Genomic DNA, 22764 nt, shown 5'->3' with positions numbered 1-22764 from the left:
TCTCCCATTGGATTTTAAATCCAAAGATGTAAAATGTAAGGGGAGCTCCATTATTGATACAAGTCTCTGCCAGTGAAAGAAATGAATGTTAATGGTGTCTTAAGCTGGGCTTTACAGAAATTAATCTGATTTGAGAAATTAACATGTTATTATATGACACACAGGGCTGGATTTGATCTCAACTGAATCAAAGACAGGGGACGAAGAAAATGACAGAAATTGTGGGACGGGAGCATGGCTATGCAAGCTGTCGCTTTGCAAGACCCTGGCACCTCATTGCAGTGGTGCCCTTTTCCAGTTGACAAGTTCATTAGTTTTTCTGACACGGCTGGTTGAAGTGATTTTCAAAAGATAAGTAAGACGACAATGGCTGGAGAAATTGCAATATCATCAGATGAACACTGGATTTGTGTGAGCAGCATGAGTTTCCACTTGGTCCCTCTGCTGCACCTGTTGTAAGGCTTTTTTCCCACAGTGTGGAACAACTAACAGGGACACATGAGGGATACATCTGCTGTGAGTTCAGCACACAGAAATAAACACTAATCTAAAGTTGCCAAATTGAGTCGCTTTTTATTCACTTTTTTCTTTTATGTTTTCAAAATCGTTATTTTGCTTGTAACATCCCACACCCACAGCTTAGATTCATCTGCAAGAAAATGTCCATTGGGACAAAAAGGTTTGAGGAGTGGTAAATGGGGAGGAAGAACAGTCTCTCTGCTTATTGACATGAATCACCCTATATCATTTGTCAATAAACAACTACAATCTTGGGAATTTGTGAGGAGGGGTCATATTACAAAAGCCCCCGACAGAGCAAAAACATAAAATCAGAAGTCTAATCTGTCTCCCTAAGGTGATGTCACTCCATCACGTAGACGGCTTTTCTTTCAGTGGGTTAATGATCACCGTGTTTCTCATTTTCCCAGGTGAGAGACATGATTTATTATTTGTCTAAAGAGTCACAACTACCTCTATTGAAGTTTTTAGGATCCCTAGCTTCAGAGTTCGAAAGAAAATAGATGTGAAATGTGACACATGGTTGAACTAGCCTTCATCCAGGCACTTGGCTATCAAATGCAATTAAAAATATATAAATAAATAAAGACAGGTGAAATATGGTAAATTGCTTTATAATAAAGCACCCCCCCCCCCCCCCCCCCCTTCAAACCTAGAAACGTGCCAAGTGTCATCTGTTGCTTTGTGAAATTCTGCAGAAGGTTCGGATTGAGCAGTTCAGTGCCTCGGATCAGATTTTCTCCCGCTTGATGGAGAAGCAAGAGCGAGGGCAGCACATTTTCCTTTCAGCACCACCAAGACGAACAGCTCCCTCCCAGCCTACCAAAGAGATGGAACAAGCGCCTTTTGTAGTGACACGTAGAAAAAGAGGGGAACGGGAGAGGACGGACTGGTTTCAGCTCAAGGCGAGGGAACAGTCACACATCCCAGCCAACAAAGCAACACTGGAATGTTCTTTTCCCGTGCGTAATACTTAATTTACACCAGCAAGTGTATAGAGACACCAGCCCTATATATGGCAGATTTGAGTGAATATGGGTTGAGCGCATGCAGGTATAGACCCAACTGATTTATTACTACAGATCCAGAGACAGTAGTTGCTTTCCCCCACAGTCGTCTAACAATCACCTATCTTATTCTTTACAACCCCAAAGCGACTGTATTTTTTTATTGATCGATTTATACATTTTTTTTACAATTCATGGCATCTAAAATTTGTGCTCATGCATTCAACTCAAGGACGTGTATAGAAAGCAAGCAGAGCTGTGCGAGCTTGCGCTTCCCCTCATCTTCAAAATCAGCCTAGGATAAGGCATTTTCCCCATCGAGAAGCAGTAGTAGTGAGGTTTAAACCGAGTGAATACTGTTCCTATAGCATTGCAGTCATGTAGGAAGAAAATGTTGCACAAATGAGGCAGTGACTAAAACGTACATTATTAGTTCTGTGCATCACAAAACAATAACTTACTTATTCACGTAGAGGAGATATCTGGTGGATATCTTCTTTGGGAAGAAGTGTCCCTCTTCTGCTCTCATATCAATTTAAAAAAAAAAAACTGCATGGAAAAAAAATCCGCCATTCTCGGGTGGTTTTACAGAATCCGCATGTCACTTTCTTTCTTTTCAGACTTATTGTGCTCCGTCTTTCAGAACGACATTGGTACGTAATCCACACATTAGTCCAGTTGACATGCAAAAAAAAAAAACAGCTTGTAACAGGATGGATATTTCCTCTTCTTTCAGGACGCACATATCACGGAGGCACCTACAAGTGCCATTGTGGAAACTATTCTCCAGGCCGACGTGTGCTCGCAGATTTTCTCCAAACGATGAGTCAGATCATTGCAAAGTAATGCCGTTTTTTTTTTTTTTTGTCTCTCTCCTTTCTCCGATTAAAATTAAGAGTTTAAAAAAAAGTGACCTCTCCAATCCGCATTGAGTGTCCAGGTAGCACTACATCCTGAGAGGCTCTTCATTTAGACTCCATTGAAGAACATTATCCAGGCACTGACTTGCTTTAATGTCCCATTCGCTTTTTCAAAAGGAACTTATCATCAAGTTATCCCCAAATCTCAGTCACCCACCCTTTTTTTTTACATTTCATGACACAATGCAGGGCGGATTTTAACATCCTTATTTCTGTTTTTTCCCTTCTTGGTTATGTCTTAAGAAAGCAGTTCCACAGTATTGTGCGCAATCCTGTACATATGAGCGATTTAAGTTGGTGGAATTAAAGATAAGCACTCTCTGAAGGTTGCCTTGCTGTCCATATTTCAGAAGAAAAACGATGTTGTTGCCGCGGGAAACCTCCGCAAAACCTTTAGAGCCTTTTTTTATGAGATTGGAAAACTCAATTGCACCGAAGCTCGATTTCACCAGAAATATCTCGGAGTCACAGTTCAGTCTAGGCGCTCAGGACCTGCGCACCAGCTCCGGGTCCGTCTTTACGAGCCTCACCATGATGTGAAATAACATTTTCCATACGGTGCTTCCTCAATGTCTATTCATCTTCACGCTTTTTGGGATTGCGAAGTGTTTTTAGTCCGTTGTGGTTTACAAATCAGCCAGTTCCACTGGTGCGTCCGTCGGTGCGCTCAGCAAGTTCCGCCTCAAGAAAACGCTTACCCTCGCACGGACAGACGATGAATTTATAAGTTGAAGAGAGGGCATCATGTAGGTTACCTCCCACTGACGAGCAGTTCTCTCTCCAACTGAGACTGTTCCGCCAGTGAGTGTTCCTGGATTCACTCTGCCGTCAGGCTGGATTGATGCAGTGAAGGCAGGAAATATTGTTCCCCCTCATTTACAATCTCCATGCTTCCTCTGAACTTCCACAGCTTCCAAAATCCCTGAATCTCAGTCCTGCCCTCACATTCATTTCATATTTGACCCTTAATTGGTCAGTTTTTTTAAATAAAGCAAACACTTATTGATATTTGTGCACAGGCACAGTGTTCGAGCACGAGTAGAAGACAGAGAGAAAGGACAGAGAGGAGATTTGCCTCCAGAGAGGAGACAGAAAGCGTTTCCTCCCATGTGTAGCTTCCAAATAGCACACGACTGCCACCTACCGGTTTCTTTCTCTTGCATGGTGATGTGATAGCATCCTCAGGCTGATTGTCGCATAGGATGGCTCTCCCATGACACACTGGGCTTGGTTTGTTTATATAGGCTCCTCTGTTTTGTTTTTTTTAAACTACATATAGCACAACAGAAGAGTCATTCTTGTAGTAATCGCTTCGGCGAAGAAAAGAGTATGAAATGTAATCGAGCACATGTCTGGAGTACAGAGAGAAATGTGTCAACCTAGAAAACAGATTAATACTTGTTATAATCTCTTTCAGACATCTGCATTTTGGACTCTTTTTTATACATTCTGGCAGGGGGGTTATGAATTATGAAGCAGACCTACACATTGCAGAATTTGAGCATGGTGGCTGACATTGGAGACCTCGTGTCTTTAGAAAGATTATTGCTTGTGAAGCGTTTATCACAGGCAACCTGCTGCACTGCACATATTATGCTTCACTCAGTAATATTACTCCCTAGTGGAGGTAAGAACGAGGATGAATTTGCAGAGCAACTGCAGAGATGGCGTGATAGAAAGAGTGCATTCACAAAGCATGGGATGGCAGATGTAAGAAAACATTTGAATGCCAGACCAGGGATCTGTCCATCTAGCTGTCAACATCTGATCTCATTTCCCTCAGTGCTGAAGGCGTTGCATCATTCATCTGTCTTCATAACTGTCCACCTGCCTGTCTGTGTGTCTGGCATATGGTAGTTAAGAGTGTTGCCTTCTCTCAGTTGCAAGACATCATTAAATAATTTCCCTATTTTTCAATTTCTGTTCATATTCTCCTCAAGTCTATTTGAGGGACTGAATTAAATTTAACAAAATGGAAACTCACCTCGCTTTTTTCATGATTGTGCAGCAGTATTCTATGCATGATGCTTTTTTTAATCTGTAGCATTCACATGTCACTGTTAAGATCATTTTTGAGTGCTCTGTAATATAATTAGTGTCATGCTGCCATTTAACCACCTTACTTAATGGTTTTGTTTTGAAGCATTTGCTTTTCCACCATCACTGGTACTTCTGGGAGCCTTCACTGGAGGCCATAACCTTTTTCTTTATTCATCTTGCTTATGAGATCACTTAATTCTTGGCAGAAAAATACTCTTTTTCAAAATCAAGCTTAAGGGATGATTTTTAAAATCAGGAATTCATCCACTTTTATCCTGTTATTTGTATACAGTGTGGACAGTAAGTAGCACAGAAAACACGTTATATTTGGTTGTTTTAAAATAAAATCAAAATACTTATTACAAATAACACAGATAAAAAGTCTGGAGTCAATGTCAGGTGTTGAGTCGGAATTTGGCAGTGGTTCAACTAGAGCTAACGGTATGACATCCAAGGAGATCTCAATGCGAGGAAAGGAGACCATGATTAGACGGAAGATACAACAAATCTAAAATAAATATATTATGTCTTTATTAGGTTTGGCCAAATCAAAAGCTTGGTATATTCTTAAAAAGAAACAGAGCACTCACAATTTCAACAACATCAAAAGGCCTGAAATAGGACAGAAGGTAAGTTAAGTGGATGAGCCACTCCTTGATGAAGAAAAACCCCTTCACAAGATAACCAGAAGTCAAGAATACTCAGGAGCAGGAAGGATTATCATTGTCAAAGAGCTGCCATCATTTGAGACAATGCTGAAGGTTTGCAACAGGGTACAAAATATCGGCAACATTCAAAAACATGAGAACAAGATTAGAGTCTGCAAGAAAAAAAAAGCGGAAAAAAAAAAGCCAAATGCTACAAAACTGACAGAACGGCACTTCATTGATAGTGCTGGTGGATTATGACACGATACATATGGTATAAACAACTAAAGGTTTCTTGAAGGCAAATACATTGAATATTCTTGAAGTGTCTGTTTGACCATCTTATCTTAACCATCTAGAGCACACTTTTCAGTTACTGTGAAACAGCTTAAATTAAAGCTGAAAGTACATTTGGTCACATCTTGATCGTTTTATTTTAAAAGCTTTGTAATGTGTTTAATGGCAAAATCTAAAAATCCATTGACATGGGAAGTGTTTTGGGTCATTGTGAAATTGCTCATTGCTTTTGATTATATATATATATATATATATATATATATATATGTATATATATATATATATATATACAACAAGCAATGCGTTACCCAACTCCACAGCATGCAGATGCACATATGATACAGTATGTGTGTGTGTGTGTGAGAGATAGAGAGAGAGAGAGAGAGAGAGAGAGAGAGAGAGAGAGAGAGAGAGAGAGAGAGAGAGAATGCTTTATTGTCCAGGATGTAGGCATACATATTTCATTTTTGTTAATCCAGGAAAAGCAATAACTTTTGTAGACTCAATAAAAGGATACAGATGCCAGAAAAACCGTAATAACAGAAAGGCCAGCGTACAGTTCACGAAAACATGCATAAAGAAACTGGTAGAGTTGTGAAAAAAAGTTACGTCTGCAAAATCAATTGTCTTTCAGAAAAGCAAGGTGTGGACGGAAAAAAAGAAGAGGAGTAGTTGAAAAGCATATAAACTGATATGTCAAACAAAAAAGTCACTGAGCTTGAGAAAGCATCACCATCCCAAACAGGTCCTTTCTCATTAAGGTAAACATAGTCAATTTAAACCTGAAACCTGCACTTTGATTTAGGTTCTGTTTTATTTTGAACTGAATGTGGTGAGGCACAGACCCCAAAACACAAAATAGTGGAATAGTGAAAAATATCTTAGTTGTTCACATGCTTGCATAACTGATCTAAGCACCATTGTATAGGAGTCAGTTAGAAAAGATCCCTCTGTCCTTGGAGAGAGATTAAAACATGTTGGCCTGCCATTGTGGAGACTGTGACCTTGTTCCTTAAAAGGCCAAGACACACAAGACTCGTGGGGCCAGTTATTCCTGGAGTGACGAGGGCAAGTGTAAAAGCTCCCTACTTGGTCAAGGAACGCTCCAATATGGGCGAGTAGTGGAAGTGTAAGCTTTAGAATTTCTATTAATATTATTTTCAAATCCTGTATAGGTGCTTCATTCAATCAATATATATATATATACACACCATGTTACAGCTCAGGCTAGTAAGTTTAGTGGGCGATAAATAAACAGTAGGATACACATGGGGTTTAACAAAGCATGAGCCATAAAGAGCATTAGCACAAAGCATAATTAAAAGCATGTTGTTAATGTGGCATTACAGAATATACATAAGTTAGTCATTGCAGAAGAATTAAGATTTTTTTTTTTGTAACCTGTAGGGTGTCGTTGCTCCAGTTCAAACTCTGGTAGCTTTCCCTTTGTTTAAACGGTCTTCAAAGCTCTACCTGCTCAGATACTGAGTGAGAATGTTTTGCTGTGACACCTACAGCTGTCCCCCTTCAAAAGGAGACTCTGAATACTTAATAATGTGTGCTCTTTATTTTAAGATCCTTCATTCATTATTCATGACGTTTTTTGGAGGGTATGAGACATCACTGCTGATATCCTGCAGAGCTCAGTGGTATTAAAACAATGCACTGAGGTGTGCTTGACATAAGTCAGAAAGGAAAATACATGCAGGCGAAAGTATCTTTCCTTACTCACCTGAACTTAAATTTAATTTTTTATAAACCTCATTACAACTCTCTAATTCCCCCCTTTTTTTAAATCCTATAATTCAAACCCCAGAGTTAGCACAGCATGTAGAACAAATAGGAGAATTTTCACGAACACCTCAGTAATGACGTCTACAAAATCCAAAGAAATGCATCAAATTTTTCAGATTCGATAATTAAATGTATCAGCGTGCTTGCCATCCTATTAATCACCACTTTGATCCACTCTAATCTCAAACTGTACTGCTTATCCTCAGTTTCTATTGGCCCAAATGGCTTGTGATTGAAGAAAGAATTTTCACTTTCCCTTCTTGACCAATTTTTGGCTTGGGACCCTAATAACAATCTCTAAGGTTCTTCAATTGCTCACTACATTGGTGAAGGAGACTGAATGACTGGCTTAGTTATTGGATATTGACTGCAGCCCAAAGGAGTATCGAGAGATGAGAGCACAGACAAACAGCAACGGATGAACCAGGATATAAAAAAACATACAATATATACCCTTAAGATCATGCACCATCATCATCTGTCAGCGTTAATTTCTTTAATAATTTCCAAATGGATGCCTCTCCCTTTTCTCTTCGACCAAACCAGTTCTATTTTGGATGATCAAAAAGGCATCTTGTATTGTTTGATCTCAGAAGCACGGAGCTTGTCAATTCAAATGCAGCCGATGTGGAAGGAACACATCTGCTTAACTTTGTCAGTCTGTTTCACAGTCCCAGTTAACACCTACATGCATTTTGAAAAATTGGGTCACAAGAGGGCAGTGATTAGCACTTGTTTTCACTCCTAACATTAAAATATGCACCCAAATGCATCTTGAGTGATTGGATCTGGCCTTCCCACTCTATTCACAAATATTAAACAGATAATTTCCAATTGCAAACAACAAATACGTTGTTATTTTTAACAGCCACAGGCTACAGCTGGGAATAAATAAGACAACCCTCGGGAGACAGTTCAGGCAGATATCTTTTTATGTTAGCTCCAACCTCTCTGCATGGTTGCTGGAATTACTTCATATATTTCCCCCCAAACTTTATTCCGTAAAGGATATGCACATTACAAATGATGTTGTGTAAAATAAAATTAAAGATCTGGCACTAAAAATGTAATGACAAAAAGCTTTGTTGCTGTCATTTGCGGGCAAAATGAGCCAACGCATAACGCAAGTATGTCTATCTGGTGTTCCTTGAATCCATCCCAGGACAGGAGATGTGGACACAAGTGTCCCACACCACCTTCAAATGTGGCATGAGTGACAGCCTCTGAAATCATGTGGGAATGTGTTGAGACCTTGCATTAGCGTTGGTCAACTGGGATTGGATATCCAGGGATGCAGGTCTGCACAGGGTCAGAGTTGTTGACAAGTAAACGTGAAATCATTCTTAAGCTTGGGAAGGACAATTGAGTGTTTCCTTTATACATGGATTCTGTTTAGCACATGTCAATTTCACCACATTTTTCTTCCACCTGCATCTTACAAACATCTGTGAACGTATCCATCACCATAGCAAATAAGAAGGGGCTCAGGGCCAATACTTGATCCAGTCCTACTTCCACCTGAAAACCATCTGTTACTCTTACTGCACACTTCACTGCTGTCATACTGCCTTTGTACATACTTACCAACTCTAACATATGTTTCTGCTACTCCAGACTTCAGACCTCAGTCAATATTACATCTAGTTGATGGCTCTGTAGATGCTACAGTTGTGGACATCGTCCTTGTAGTTGAAAAGCGACACTAGTACCCTTTCCATCCATTCCTCAGGCATTATTTAACTCTCCATGTTGCTGTCCAACAACCTAATTAGATAATAATTTCCTTCCCTTAATAGACACTTTGACGGCTTCATCAGTATGAGGACCAACTGTCCTGTCTTTTTTCTTTCACTTCTAGTGACTCCTCATTGTTTTTTTTTTTATGAATACAAACAATAAAACATAAAACACATTATCCATCTCTGTAAGCTTGAGTATTGCCTCAAGGGAGATTCAGTGCTATAGCTCAAATTATTGAACAAAATTTGATTTGTGAATATTGGAGAGTCAACGCCTCAAACAGGGAATTTTAGATGAAATGTTGCCACGCATATTACCAACAGAATTTGAGCGACTGTCTGGTTGTATGATAAAGCACAGCCCAACTGGTCTGACAAACTTTGCATGCAGTTATGCAGGGTTTAGTTGCCAGAATGCGTGGGCATTAAGAAATTATGTATTCCTTTTAGCCTTGTGTGCAACTGCTTTTTGTGGGTCATGGCTAAGTATCAAAATTCACTGATGCAAAGATGATGTAGGCAGTTGAAACAAGCTGTGTAAATTTTGATGGAAAAGAAAGCCAACAGGCGGGAAAGATGATATTTGTGCTATGAAGCATGATGAAATGTGGTTTAGCGCTATTTAACAATCATTTTAAACTGTGTATCTGAAATCCGATTGCTCCAGCAAGTTTTGGAGTTTTGTCTTTTTTCCACTTAATGCACTTTGTTCCAAAGAGCCTGCTTTTCAAATCTCAAGAACAAATCTTATGTATGTTTAATGAAAAACATGTACAAAAAAGTTTCAGAGGACATTATACAGAGAATAAGGAATTCAAGCAAGCTTGATTGCTGTAGGACTCTTGATCTATGAAGGACAAGTCACTTAAGTAAAGGGGAAACACATTCCTCAGAAAAAGACAACGGAGTCTTTTGGCAACAAACCAGAAGATAAAGAGATGGGAGCATAAACTGACAATCCTTAAATCCCTCGCTATTAACAAAAACATATTTTATAAAATATCCTCCAATAATATTTATTGTAAATGAAGCGAGTTTTAGCATGTGAGATTAGTCTGTTGAGGCTTGAACTATACAGGAATTATGCTTGATTAATACTAATCGTGAACTTTTACTCTGCCATTAATTATATTTTTTATGTCCCCCAATAAGTATATTTAATATACTTCCTTCAAAATATGAAGGATTCTGAGCTGCAGGCATACAACCACACACACGAGTCTGCATCTGATCATCAGAATTCTGCACCTCTTTTAACAACTCTCATATTCCTGCAAGAATTGCCTATTAATGCACACCCATTAAAGGCTTACTTAGTTTGCTACCAAGAAATCTTGACTGACAATCAGAGGATAAAGATTTAAGCAAGACATAAACCCTGTAATCCTGTATCATAGCAGACTTAGTGTAAACTCAGTTTCAGCATGTTTTTCTCTTTGGCTGTATTTGTAGTTAGAAAGCAAGCAAGTACTCCAGACAATGGCATACCTATTCACATGTGAGGCAGGGTGCAGCTTTGCAGCATCTGGATATGACTGCCGATCCTCGTGTTCTAATCCTCTGGGTTGCTGTGTTTCTGCTCAGGCACACCGGGGATCAAGTGGGCCATCCATTCACGTCCTGCCTGCCATAGGGCAGATAAGCAGAGACAGAAAAAAGAAGAAAAAAAGGGCCAATAAGAGATACTATAAGGAATTGCAGCTTTAATTATAAAATATACTGCTCAGCTTCGGTCTGCACTGTTTTAAGTTTACCTTCTTATGGGGTCCATGCATGCAACCGATATACTGACATGAATGCAAGGAATATTCCTGCCAGTAGCAAGGCCATGCAGAGTGAATAGTCCGTTGGTTTTACAGATAGAATACAAATATATTTAATGTTACAATTGAGGTTTTTGCAGATAATTAATTAGTGTGGTTCCTTGGAATTCGATTGTGATTTCTTTAGAGGGCAGTACCAATTGAAGCAGAGGAAACTTCCTCCGGGTGGTATTTGGTAGACAAACAACTACTCGTGACATAGAATGAAGCAACTACCAGACTGGTATCAACAAAGGATATCCAGTGGAGTAGGACTGCTGGTAAAGGACTGTTATTGGTTTTGTAGTAAAAACCTGTAGATAAGGTTTCATAACTGTCTGTTGTTTCAAATTGTGGCTCATTGACATTCCAATTCAAGTCATTGAATAAAGCCTACTCCCTTACCCTTGGTTGTGTCATTGTTAAATAATATACATTTTCTTAATAGGGAATAAATACAATAGGAATCTTTGAAAGAATATGTCTTGTAGAGATTGGACCAATTTTCAGGCAGACAGTCATAGGAAGTGAAACATACAGTCCCTTTTACTGGTTTGATATGTCAGAAAAAGCATCAAGAACAAAAAAAATTAATTACAATTTGCCTGTATGACACATTTGGTGCTTTAAATATAACCTCAGCTTATCAATAGTATACTAATATAAAATGTCATTATTTATTAAAAATTAAGACAAAATGCAAAGGCCAATGGTTAAAAAAAGGATGATTCAGTATGTTGTAAAAGCATCTGTACTAGCAACATAACTTTTGAAACTTGTCGTCTTTGCAATGTTGCTTCACCTCACTGACGTTTATAGGCAATCACTGATACACGTGTCCCTTGATACTACACAGCAGTTTGACTGAGGTGTGAATTTATAGACACCATAGACTGTTTCTCAGTCCTGGTTCTCAAGTTCCACTAATGCCCACCTGTCTCAAATTAATGGGTCATTAACAAACTTGTGCAACTCCTGATGACAAGCTGCTGTGGTGATCAATTCAGTGCTGAAGCAGTAAAACATCCAATACACTCAAGGAAGCGATACATGAGGACTAGGATTAAGAAATACTGCTACAGACACATTGGTAGATTTATAATGACCCAAAACAATTGGAAAAAAGGGGAACTCCATAGGTTCTCAGTTGTTAAATATTTCTAGAGGGATAGTCTTTAAAGTCATACTGGAATCCTAAAAAGATGGAAAAAGCAGGTCTGAAAGTGTAATTTAGGGATCACACAGGATTTAGAAAAATAAATGTGTTTATAAATCATAGGGCTATAGCCATCAAACTGACTGCAGGGCTAAATAAAAACCTTGTCTGCCCAGTATCAAGCAAAATACCTTGTTGAGAGTTCAGTGGATGTCAGTACCATGGAAGGACTGACAATGCTTAAGCCTTATTCCTTTTCCAATCAGTCATTTAAAAACATTCCGCAAAGACGACCAGAAGTAGAAAGAGGACCAGTCAAAGAAAGTCACCCTCTCCTGATGAATTAATCTTCTTGTTTCTCCACCTTGTTTACGAGGATAATTTGTATGAAGAATCCCAAAAGAACCCATTGAAAGCTAAAATAAAACAATGCATGCAAAAGTGCAGTCATTATCTTAAAAAAAGTGGCCTCCTAAATTTAGCTAAACCTAGATCCATGACTATCGACATGCAAAAAAAAACAAAAAAAACACCACTCTTTAACAAGTATCTAGTCTTAAAGTGTCTAAAAAATTACAAGAGATATCAGGAAGTTAGTTTTTTTATAAGAAAAACATTCTTATATGTTTACCAAATATAACAAACATTCTGTTTTTCTTGAGTTCATTTTTGGGGGCATGTATAGCAACAGTACAGGGGCTTACATGCTGATCATCTGCTGATTCTAAACTGTAAGTGTCAGTGTGAATAGTTGTTTATTTGATCAGCCAGTTGTGGATATTGGAAACGTGTCCAGAGGCATAGTTCACAAAAGTAGAATTAAGGGATTCGGCGTGTGTGAGAAAACTGATTCAGATATGGAGATGATGCATGTTGCTTATGCTTTGCCATGCAACATGACCTTAAAATGAAAACTATTACAAGGTTAAACATCTAATATGTTTAAAAAATAAAATAAAAGGCAAAACTTCCACTATTTCACTTAGTCAAGTCCGCCTGGCAATCATTTGAAAAATATTTTCTTACGCAAGGTGTTATCAATCAAACACAAGTCAAGTATTTTGACCACATATACAAGTATAGTAAATTGTGACGGCCCCTGCCTAACATGCATTGATGCTGGTGTGGTTATGAGATGTTGTGTTTTTCTGCCCATAAAGGTAGCTACCAGAGGAACGTGGAATTGGCAGGTAATCAGATTGGGAACACCTGGGCCAAGTTGCCCCAGGATAAAAGGCCAACGCCAGGAGCCTATTAGGCTCTCTCTCCCACATGGTCTCATTGCAGCCAGCATCTGCAGACGCCAGCCGTTGTTGGACTTTTGTTTCCCTTTTTCACTTTACAACACCTTACATCATATCACTCATGCATCCACACTTAAATTACTGATGTTTCAGACAAACACAGTCCATCTCTGTAGTTATTTCCTTTTGATATTTCCCCTACTTTGTTGCAATAAATAACTTAAACTTTTCGCCATCCGTTTTGTCCCTTCCCGTGATTGTCATGGTGGCCTAGGAGCCGGGTTATGACTTATAAAACAGTAAATATGGAAAGACCCATTTTATTATGCTGGTTAAGGTAAGAGCAAGACGCATAGCTGGAATAATATGGCAAATGCTGCCTTTCAGTCAATTTTTTAGCATTTCCAACAAAATATAGAATAAACTCCTGTGAAATCACATAAGTAAATACAACTGTAGACCAACACAGAACATTTGCTATAAACAGACCTTAAAAACTCAAACATCAATTTAATGAATTATTTTAACAACTGCATTTTGTTGTTTTCCTGTTGAAACTTTATGCAGTTTTTTCCCATCATCCGAGACAACATTCAAAAACCGGGAGTGACATTGTAAAAGACATAGGTATGGCATGAATGGAACATTGGATGGAGCAGACTATAACCGTCATGACTGACTTTACTGTAATCATCTCTGTAACTTCACCAGTTTCTAACTATCTTAATAACTACAATAATTTTGAAGCATAACTACATGGGGAAATGTCTGAGATCAGTAGAAATATCACCCTTCATGAAGTCAGTCACCTTTATAATTATAGACTAAATGGACTATCATATCAAATGCACTGATCCTATGCCAAATTACAATTTGTCTGGAAAACTTTGATACAGGCAAATGGAAATGAGGTAACAGCCACAGAAGACCATGAGTAATTGTAAACTTATAGGTAAACCTTGTCTGATAAGAGAGACAACATACTAATCAGACGGAGCCACAAGATTAATAAATCTTAAAAAAATAAAAAAAAGACAGAATTAATTATACCTCATCTTGTGCCAAGCTAACATTGATTCAGTTTAAGGTTGTACACAGAATTCACATGTCCAAAGTCAAGCTTCATAGACTGTTTGATACAGGTGATAAATGTGACAGATGCTCTTTATCACCTGCTAACCATACACATATGTTCTTTTCCTGCCCAAAGCTATGTTCATTTTGGTCATCTTTCTATAATACTCTCTCAAAAGCCCTTAATAAACCGGTGGATTCTAGCCCTTTAATTTCTATTTTTGGTGTACCTGAAGATTTTAATAGTTTTACTAAGAAGGAGATCAATATAATTGCTTTTTCCTCTCTTGTAGCTCGAAGACGTATTCTACTTCAATGGAAGGACCAAAAACCTCCATCTCCCAATTCTTGGTTGAAAGACCTGATGTCATTTTTATATTTAGAGAAAATTAAATACGGTATTAGGGGTTGCTCTGATAAGTTCTCTTATATTTGGGAACCTATTCTTTCTTTTGTTAATTCTTTGGCATCCTTGGAAGATTAATTTAATCTGATTTAACTTAATTACAGAGAAGTATGATATTGCTAACCATGTCTCTTTTTTTTTTTTAGGGTTCCTCTTACGTCAGTTTATTTTAATTTTTATTTATTTATCTTATTTTGTTTTTTTAATTTATTTTTATTTTTTAATTTTTTTTGTTGCTGCTGTTTTGCGTGTCCTGTATTTTAGTTTATTACTTTATTTTTCCTATTATTATTGTCTTCAGTCAGAGTCTGATTGGTAATCGGTACTTACTTTGGGACCTGTTTATAATTACGTATTTTGCAGTGTGTGTGTTTTGGGGTGTTTGTTATGTTAAGTCTTGTGTCCTTATTTATTTATTTATTTATTTTTTTTTCTATTTAGTTATTTAGTTATTTATTTATTTTTTTGAGTGTGTATGGTAAAATATAAAAAACGGGGTATTCTGTCGAACCCTTTAAAAGAAATGTTTACTGTGTAATATAATTTACATGGATTACCCAATAAAGAAACATGTTAAAAAAAAAGATTAATAAATCCTGGTTGTTAGACTGGATTGTGCAGGTGATGAGACTAGCTGAGACTAGCTGCACATAATTTAAATCTCCACAGTAACTCTTCTTGTACTTTTGTTCAACCAACATGAGGTTAAATTCAGCCAGGAAGACTGGCATATTTTAGCTTAATCCCTTACCCTTGGTTGTGTCAGTCATCAGGAGGTAGTGCACCTTGCTTTGCAATGTGTCTAGGCCACACAGAATCACCAGTGTTAAATTAACACAAGACAGTGTGTATATGTGTCCACTTTTTCTAGTGCAGGTTAGTTGAGATATGTTAAAATAATTGTAGTAATTTAGCTTTGTAACACAATAAGACAGTCATTAAATATTAAAAGGATTGGGGAAAGTGTACAGAATTTATATTACTTTGACTTCGGAATATTAATTGGTGTGGTGGGTGGAGAAGAACCCAAATGCAGAGCCAACAGGTGGTCCATAACCAGTAGAAATATAGTTTATTTATTTGATAAAGGAATCATAAGGCAATCCAATAAACAATGGAAAACCAACAAACAAGGTTAACATGGGAACTAACAATGTCATTTGTGCGCATGCACACATACAGCTTTGGTGACGGCTCTTCATGCCATTCAAAGGTGGAAAGAGAAGTCAGGCTTTACAACGTTGGAGGTTTAAACCAAAAAACTGACCTCTCACTTTCTTGCAGTGTAAAAGCACATCACATTTGTCCCCTTAAAAAAAGTGCTTAAAGCAAAAGTGATATTACAGCAGACATGTAAATGCTCAGCAATATGAACAACATCTTCGTCTTGTGTGCCTAGAAGGGAATCTAGTATGGTACTGGTGCATTGCATGGTGCTTTATGCAAATCACATGACAAATCAGTTTTGGTGAGCTCATGCATGAAAAACAAAAAGACAGCAACATATGCAGACTGAGTCAGGACTAGATCATTTTTTTCGTATGCTAATTTTTGCACTATATTATACGACTATCATGATACTACATCTTTGTGGATAGTATTGTGAAAAAATCCACTCACACCAGTTATAAGCTTGGCAATCTCTCTGCCAGCATTTTAGCTTTGCCGTTTAGCCATAATCCCCCACCCCAGACTCCCTGAGATGCAGAAGTCTGTCGATCCCAACTCAAGTTACAAAACTGGGCCTTAAAGAGAATGTTGTGTAACCCAAGTTGCTAACTTAGTCTTCTAAACTACAGTAAGTATATTCTAATGAGTATTTATGTATCAACAATAATGTTGGTGTCATCACAGACAGTCTCCCATTTTTTTCAAAATAGGCTTCAGGTCTTTTTTTTTATTATTATTATTTCCATGACGTTCTTTGATTTTCTGACTCAGTTTAAAATCCTTTGAATGGCAATGTATATGTCAGATACAACCTTTCCATCTCTTTGCTTTTTTATTTAAACATCTAGCTCAAAATATAAGTTAAATAATGCACATTTTTAATAAACACAGATGTACGTAAAAATTGAGGAATGAGAAACTTATTAAACTATTCTCCTATAAGAGGCAAGGTTGCTCATTTTTGCAGTTAAGTAAAGAAAATCGAATGTACATCGAATCCTGCATTTTCTTGTATGTTTTGTTTATCTTTGTGTCTTTATGTCTTATTTCTTATTAATCTATTTCTTTATTAATTCTAATTTATTCTTTGCTTGATTTCTTACTCTGCTTTAAAATTCAAGAACACACAGAAAAAAATGTATTTGCATGCCTTTACACTTAAAGTGTTCAAATTGGAGATATGCAAGGTTGAGAGTTCCATGAGTACAAAAAAGATTAATAAGGGTTAAGAATCATTCTAATCACTTCTGATGAGTAAAATAAACAACATTAATCATTTCATTCGTGTGCAATATTGACATGCACTATGAACTCTACATGTAGTCATAGTATTTATACATTTTCCTACGTTAAAAAGCATCCATGGGATTAGCTGATTCCCTGAACAGGATGGTATTAACACAACACTGCTCAAGTTAAGCTCAAGAAACCTGATAAAGTGTCCAACGCAATACTGGGAAAAATCCAGATGTTAACATCCCAGTATGAGATGCCGGAGGAAATGTCCAGAGGTCCCAATTCTGTGCAAGGTAGATAGATAGATTTATTTATTATAGATTTATTATAGTACCCTTGGGTAAATTTGGTTCACAGTGAGTGCCTCCTCATACAATCTAAAACCATACACTCAACAACACAGGATAATATAAAGTGACAACAGTGCTTTGGCTAAAAGAACAAAGAACAAGAAGGACGGCCCCAAGATAGGAATCAAAATAAGTTAAAACATCAGTAGAAAAAAAACACTAAAATATTAAAACCAAGCAAAATGTGCCTTTTCATAAAAACAAGATAAAGGAAACAATACAAAACATAAATACAAAGTTATGTTGCAGTTCCCTCACTTATTAATGGCACTGATGGCTGCTGGTACAAAGCTATTTTTATAACGTTTCGTTTTACAAGCAGGTACCCTGAACCTCCGACCTGATGGGAGCAGCTGAAACTCACATTTAAGAGGGTGGGAGTTGTCTTTTAAAATAGAGCCAGCTATCCTCTGTAACTGTTTAGAAAACAGGGTTTCTGGCTGAAGCTGAGACTCTCCAATCAGCTTGCTCGACCATTTCACAATTTGGTTTAAACAGTTTTTGTTTTTAAGGGACGCATTTCCAAACCATGAAGCAAGACAGAAAGATAAAACCGATTCTATAAAAGCACGATAAAACAAGATGAGCATGGTCCTGGAAATGTTAAAAGAAGACAGTTTTCTCAAACAAAACAGGCGCTGGCGTCCCTTTTTGTACACAGCTTGACAGTTTTCCTCAAAGTTCAGTTTGTTGTCGATGACAGTTCCCAGATATTTGTATGTGCTGACACACTCCACTGTCTGACCCTTTAAAACTGTAACCTCTTGGTTGGGAGCACTGTTTTTTCGAAAGTCAATGATCATGTCTTTTGTTTTAGAAATGTTCATTTGAAGAAAAGACTTACTGCACCAGTCAAGGAAATCATTAACAACTGGGCCGTGGCTCGTCTCATTGTTTTTCAGCAGGCTGACAATGACCGTATCGTCAGCATACTTTAAAATGGTTCTATCCTCTCTGCTGCTACGGCACATATCCGTATAGAGGATGAACAAGAGAGGAGAGAGCACACATCCTTGTGGGGAGCCAGTGGAGGATGTAACCTGCTCTGAAACAGTTCCATTCACTCTCACTTTCTGTGTCCTGTCAGTTAAAAAGTTCAGAATCCAGCCCACAAGATTTTTGCTTATGTTAAAATGTTCTAAAAGCCTCAAAGCTAAAACATGGGGTTGAATTGTATTAAAAGCAGATGAAAAATCAATAAATAAAAGTCTCGCAAGTGTTCCTTTCCCCTCCAGATGTTTAAAAAGCAAATTTAACAACGTGACTGTGGCATCTTCTACCCCTCTGTTGGGCCTATAAGCAAATTGCATGGGATCAAGGTCATGCTCAGTTGTCTTCAGAATTTCTGATTTTACAAGTTTTTCAAAAGATTTCATTACAATCGATGTCAGTGCGATTGGTCTGAAGTCATTGAGGCTTTTGGGAGAACTGATTTTTGGGGCAGGGATAACCACAGCATTCTTCCAGACTACTGGCACGTGCTGCATCTTTAGAGACTGATTAAAAATATACTGAAAAATAGAGCTCAGCTCTACTGCACAAGATTTTAGCAAGCGGCCGCAGATGTGGTATGAGGTAAACGAACTGCATTTATGGAGCGCTTTTCTAGTCTGATTTCCGACCCTTTTGTTGAGACATTTATACCTGAACTCTGGTGCGTCTCATCTCTATCTAAGATCCTTAAGATGTTTGACTGGAATTCACTTACAATAATTAGATTCATTGGATGAGATGACACCTACCTGTACCACACAGCTGATGCCGTGAGTTAGAGTTAAAATCCAAATAATTGTGCAGCATTTAAAGTGACAAAAATTGCGCCAGCTTCCATCAATTTAAAAATGAAGAGTTTGTAAACTCCATCATGATTCAGATATTTGAATGCTCAAATGCTTTCCCTGCTCAAAATAAGAATGAAGGGCTCAGTGCCAGACAGTTGAGAAATAAGGGTCATGGACTGTTTTTGTGGACACAGGGGAAACCCATCTCCACATCATCTGTAAGGATAATCTTTGGGGTACTGTCTGTGGTAAAATGACCAAAAAAGTAGTAATTTTTTATTCCCTAATCAAAGCCATAATGTTTGCCAAAGGGTTGTCATGAAGGATGATTTTCTGGCCAGGTTTCATAATTCTTGGAGAAGCATTAATTTTCCACACACTTACTTGTCAGTTCTAAAATTGAGCATATTATTTTTCTGTATTTTGACTTCACTCTTTATGATACCTGACTTTATCTAATGCATCCAAGGCCATAATTGTGTGCATTTACCATAACATCTGGAAATAAGTTATCTTGACAGCAATCTCCCTCTCCCCTAATTAAAACCTGGTGTGACAGTTGATTAGTGTAAAGAAGCGCAAGTCCTTCTGGAGGTGGCTGTCATTGATCAGTTGAAGTAAACCGGATACATGCTCAAATGCATATAGAATATATGTAAATAACCCTGGGGCATGCTGAGTTGGCACATGGCTTCAGATTACTTATTTTTAACCGTTCTCAGTGCAGTCACAAGGCACTCACTCTGAGGGAGATGTATAATCACAAGCAGCAAGCATGGAGGTTCAAGCAGATTCGGTAGTTATACCAACCTGCAGTTGAATGGTATCAACAACACATAAAAAAAATATATTGTTTTTACAAATTAGGTTGACGTTAAAAGAAATAATCCAAATTACCAGTTGAGTTGAGTTTTTTTTTAATTCAATTGTGTGTATCAGCACGGGGCACGGTGGCGCAGCTGGTAGTGCAGCTGTCTCACAGCAAGAAGGTCCTGGGTTCGATTCCCGCCGGGGACACTGTGGGCGCTGAAGTGCGTGTTAGTTCCCCCATGACTTCAGTGCCGACACCCTGGGTGGGGTTGGCGAAAGGGCCTTTCTGTGTGGAGTTTGCATGTTCTCCCCGTGTTCCCTTGGGTAGCAATGTTAGCTACCCTCACAAAAACATGCACACAGTCCTGGGCTATACATGCCTCCTCTGGCCAACCGTGGCGCCAGATGGGGTGGGGAGGATCCGGCCGGAATAACGTGATCCTTCCACACGCTACGTCCGGCCGGAGAAACCCCACCCTGCCTTCTTCTACGCAAAGGCTGGGATCTAAAAAGAAAAAACTAACCGAAAAATCTGCGTATCCCTACGCCGTAGGAACTTACTTTACCAGATTCATGTCGTATTCTTAATAATGTCATCACATATCACAACATATATCAGACTTATAATATAATAGCGCTGATCGTGTCCCTCTGTGTTTGAAGCTCAGCGCAAGTCAGGACTCTGGTGCTGCTGGAGCTGCAGCCGCGGTGAGTGGGCTTGCCACCCGTCCCTTGAAATACGGAATTGTTACGTAATTGGGAATTAAAATTTATATAAAAACAGTTTACACAATACAGATTTCACAATCGTCCCATGCACGTCTGTCACACACACACACACACTAGTTAAGCCTAATTATGCCTAAATAATGGTTCCGCGTTAAATCGACACAGAGCCTACGCCGTAGGGTTACGGCGTAGGTTACGCGGCGACGCGCCCTGTACGGTGCGCTTTAACGCAGAACCATAAATCAGCCTTGAGCAGCACTGAGGAGAGGAGGGGGAGCGGGACCGTCCCGTCTTCGCACAGTGTCTTGATGATTTGCAATTACAGGCTGAGCCTACCGTTAGTTCTTAAACTGTAAAAAAAAAAAAGGGGGGGGGGGGACAAAAACATGAGTTTGAAAGGTGGGGGGGCATGTTCCCCCTGTTCCCAGTGGAAATTGCGCCCTTGCGCCTCACTGCGTTTTATTTTCACTTGCTTTATTTTATACTAAATATACTATTTATACTTTTACTGTGACCACCAAATAATGTCGTTTTCCTGTCCTCCACCTCATCCTCAAAATTTCGATCTCAGTCTCCGTGAAATGTAGTGGCACGGTGGCTCGACACGTCTCATCATGCGTCTCATTCATTCTGACGCCAAACAGGCTGCAGGAAGCCACTGCGCATGCTCAGTAGGCTCATTCATATGCAAATACTACTTTGCATTACCCTTTTAAGTAAAAAGTGGGCGTGTAGAGGGCGGGATATGAGGCGGATTCAGCTGCGCAACCTTCCAGCTGGACTGTGATTTATAAAGCGAACATTGCGTGCAGGTGTGCGTGCACATGGTTTTATAGATCCGGATTTTTTTTTGCGCCGCCATTTCCGGCTTTTGGGTGTACGTGCACTTTTAGTATGAATCCTACGCACTCCATTTTAAATGAGGCCCCAGGACTGTTACTTAGTTAGGAGCACTGGGTGATAAAACGGGGGAAAAAACCGGGATGAAAATATGAAAAAAAAAAAATAAATAAAAATAAAAAAATGTGTGTATCGGAAAGAGTTGTCCATAAAGCGTTTAAAGGCCAAGGGCCTCGTGTACAAAAAGTGTGGTGCACAAAAAAAAGGTGCGTACGTCATTTTTCAAGCAAATGTTGGGATGTTCAAAAAGCTTTGTCTGGATTTGTGCGTACCACCATGCACATTTAAGACTTGCCATAAAAATGTGTGTACCGCCATGCAAATTTTGTCAGTTGACGGTCTAATCTAATTTTCCTACAGAAATGTCTTGACATGATTGTTAGAACCTAAATCCAAAGTAAACAGGTAAGTTTTCTCTGTTTGTGTCATCCTCACTGAGATGAAAACAGTGTTGATGATCAGATTAATTAAAGGGGACCTATTATGGCATCTAATACCTATTTTAAACAGGCCTTGAATGTCTTAAAAACAAGCTTTTGATTGTTTTTGCTAAATAAATTAGAAATTCAGCCTCTGAGTCATTTCTTTATCTTCCCATTCTCTAACCGCATTCTCTATGCGGGATTCTGAGTGGGCGAGGAGGCTATGATACTGAGGCACTGTGCTGATTGGCTGCCTGACACGATGACGCGAATGACGTGATACACCGTTACGAAAAAAGAGTTAGTTGTGGGCGTGGTTTCATGCACCGGAGTATGCATGTAAATCGCGCCCGTTGTTACGTAACGACGGGTGCAGAATCTGAACGGCTCGTAGAAGCCACATCACACTGGATGGCTCATCCGGGCGGCTGTACAGACACTGCAGAATTGGTTGCTTTCCTCCTTTTCTGAGTTGGCAGGCTGAGGGGAGACCACTTTATATTATGTTAAAGCAAGAAAAAACATGTTTTTCATAATAGGTCCCCTTTAAGAAAAAGTCACATGAGACTGGTTATAGAATTACAAGGTTAGACAATTATATGCATTTCCTATACATGATTGCATAAAGTCACACGTAATTGCATAACTGTGGAAGCTTTAGCACATCTGGAAGGCATTAAAGAGTTTTGGGAACGAGTCTTCAGGGACCATGCTGGTCTGC

The 22764-nt window shown here is 38.7% G+C and overlaps 1 protein-coding gene across 4 annotated transcripts in view; it reads right to left on the bottom strand.

Annotated features, from left to right (window-relative positions):
• Window positions 1–10505, bottom strand: part of lrrc4ca (leucine rich repeat containing 4C, genome duplicate a) — a 93973-nt gene extending 83468 nt beyond the window's left edge. For 2 of the 4 annotated variants that reach the window (XM_061721502.1, XM_061721499.1), the window contains exon 1: window positions 1988–3446. The gene's annotated coding sequence lies outside the window, so the exon portion shown is untranslated. Of the gene's footprint in view, window positions 1–1171; window positions 1212–1987; window positions 3447–10451 lie in introns of those variants that run through there. The other 2 variants (XM_061721501.1, XM_061721500.1) reach the window with 2 other exon arrangements.
• Window positions 10506–22764: the final 12259 nt, after the last annotated feature.

Source organism: Cololabis saira, chromosome 5 (assembly GCF_033807715.1).
Source record: "Cololabis saira isolate AMF1-May2022 chromosome 5, fColSai1.1, whole genome shotgun sequence".
In the NCBI taxonomy this organism is placed as follows: Eukaryota; Metazoa; Chordata; class Actinopteri; order Beloniformes; family Belonidae; genus Cololabis; species Cololabis saira.
Note: the sequence above shows the minus strand (reverse complement) of the source record. Positions and strands in the feature narration are given on the sequence as shown.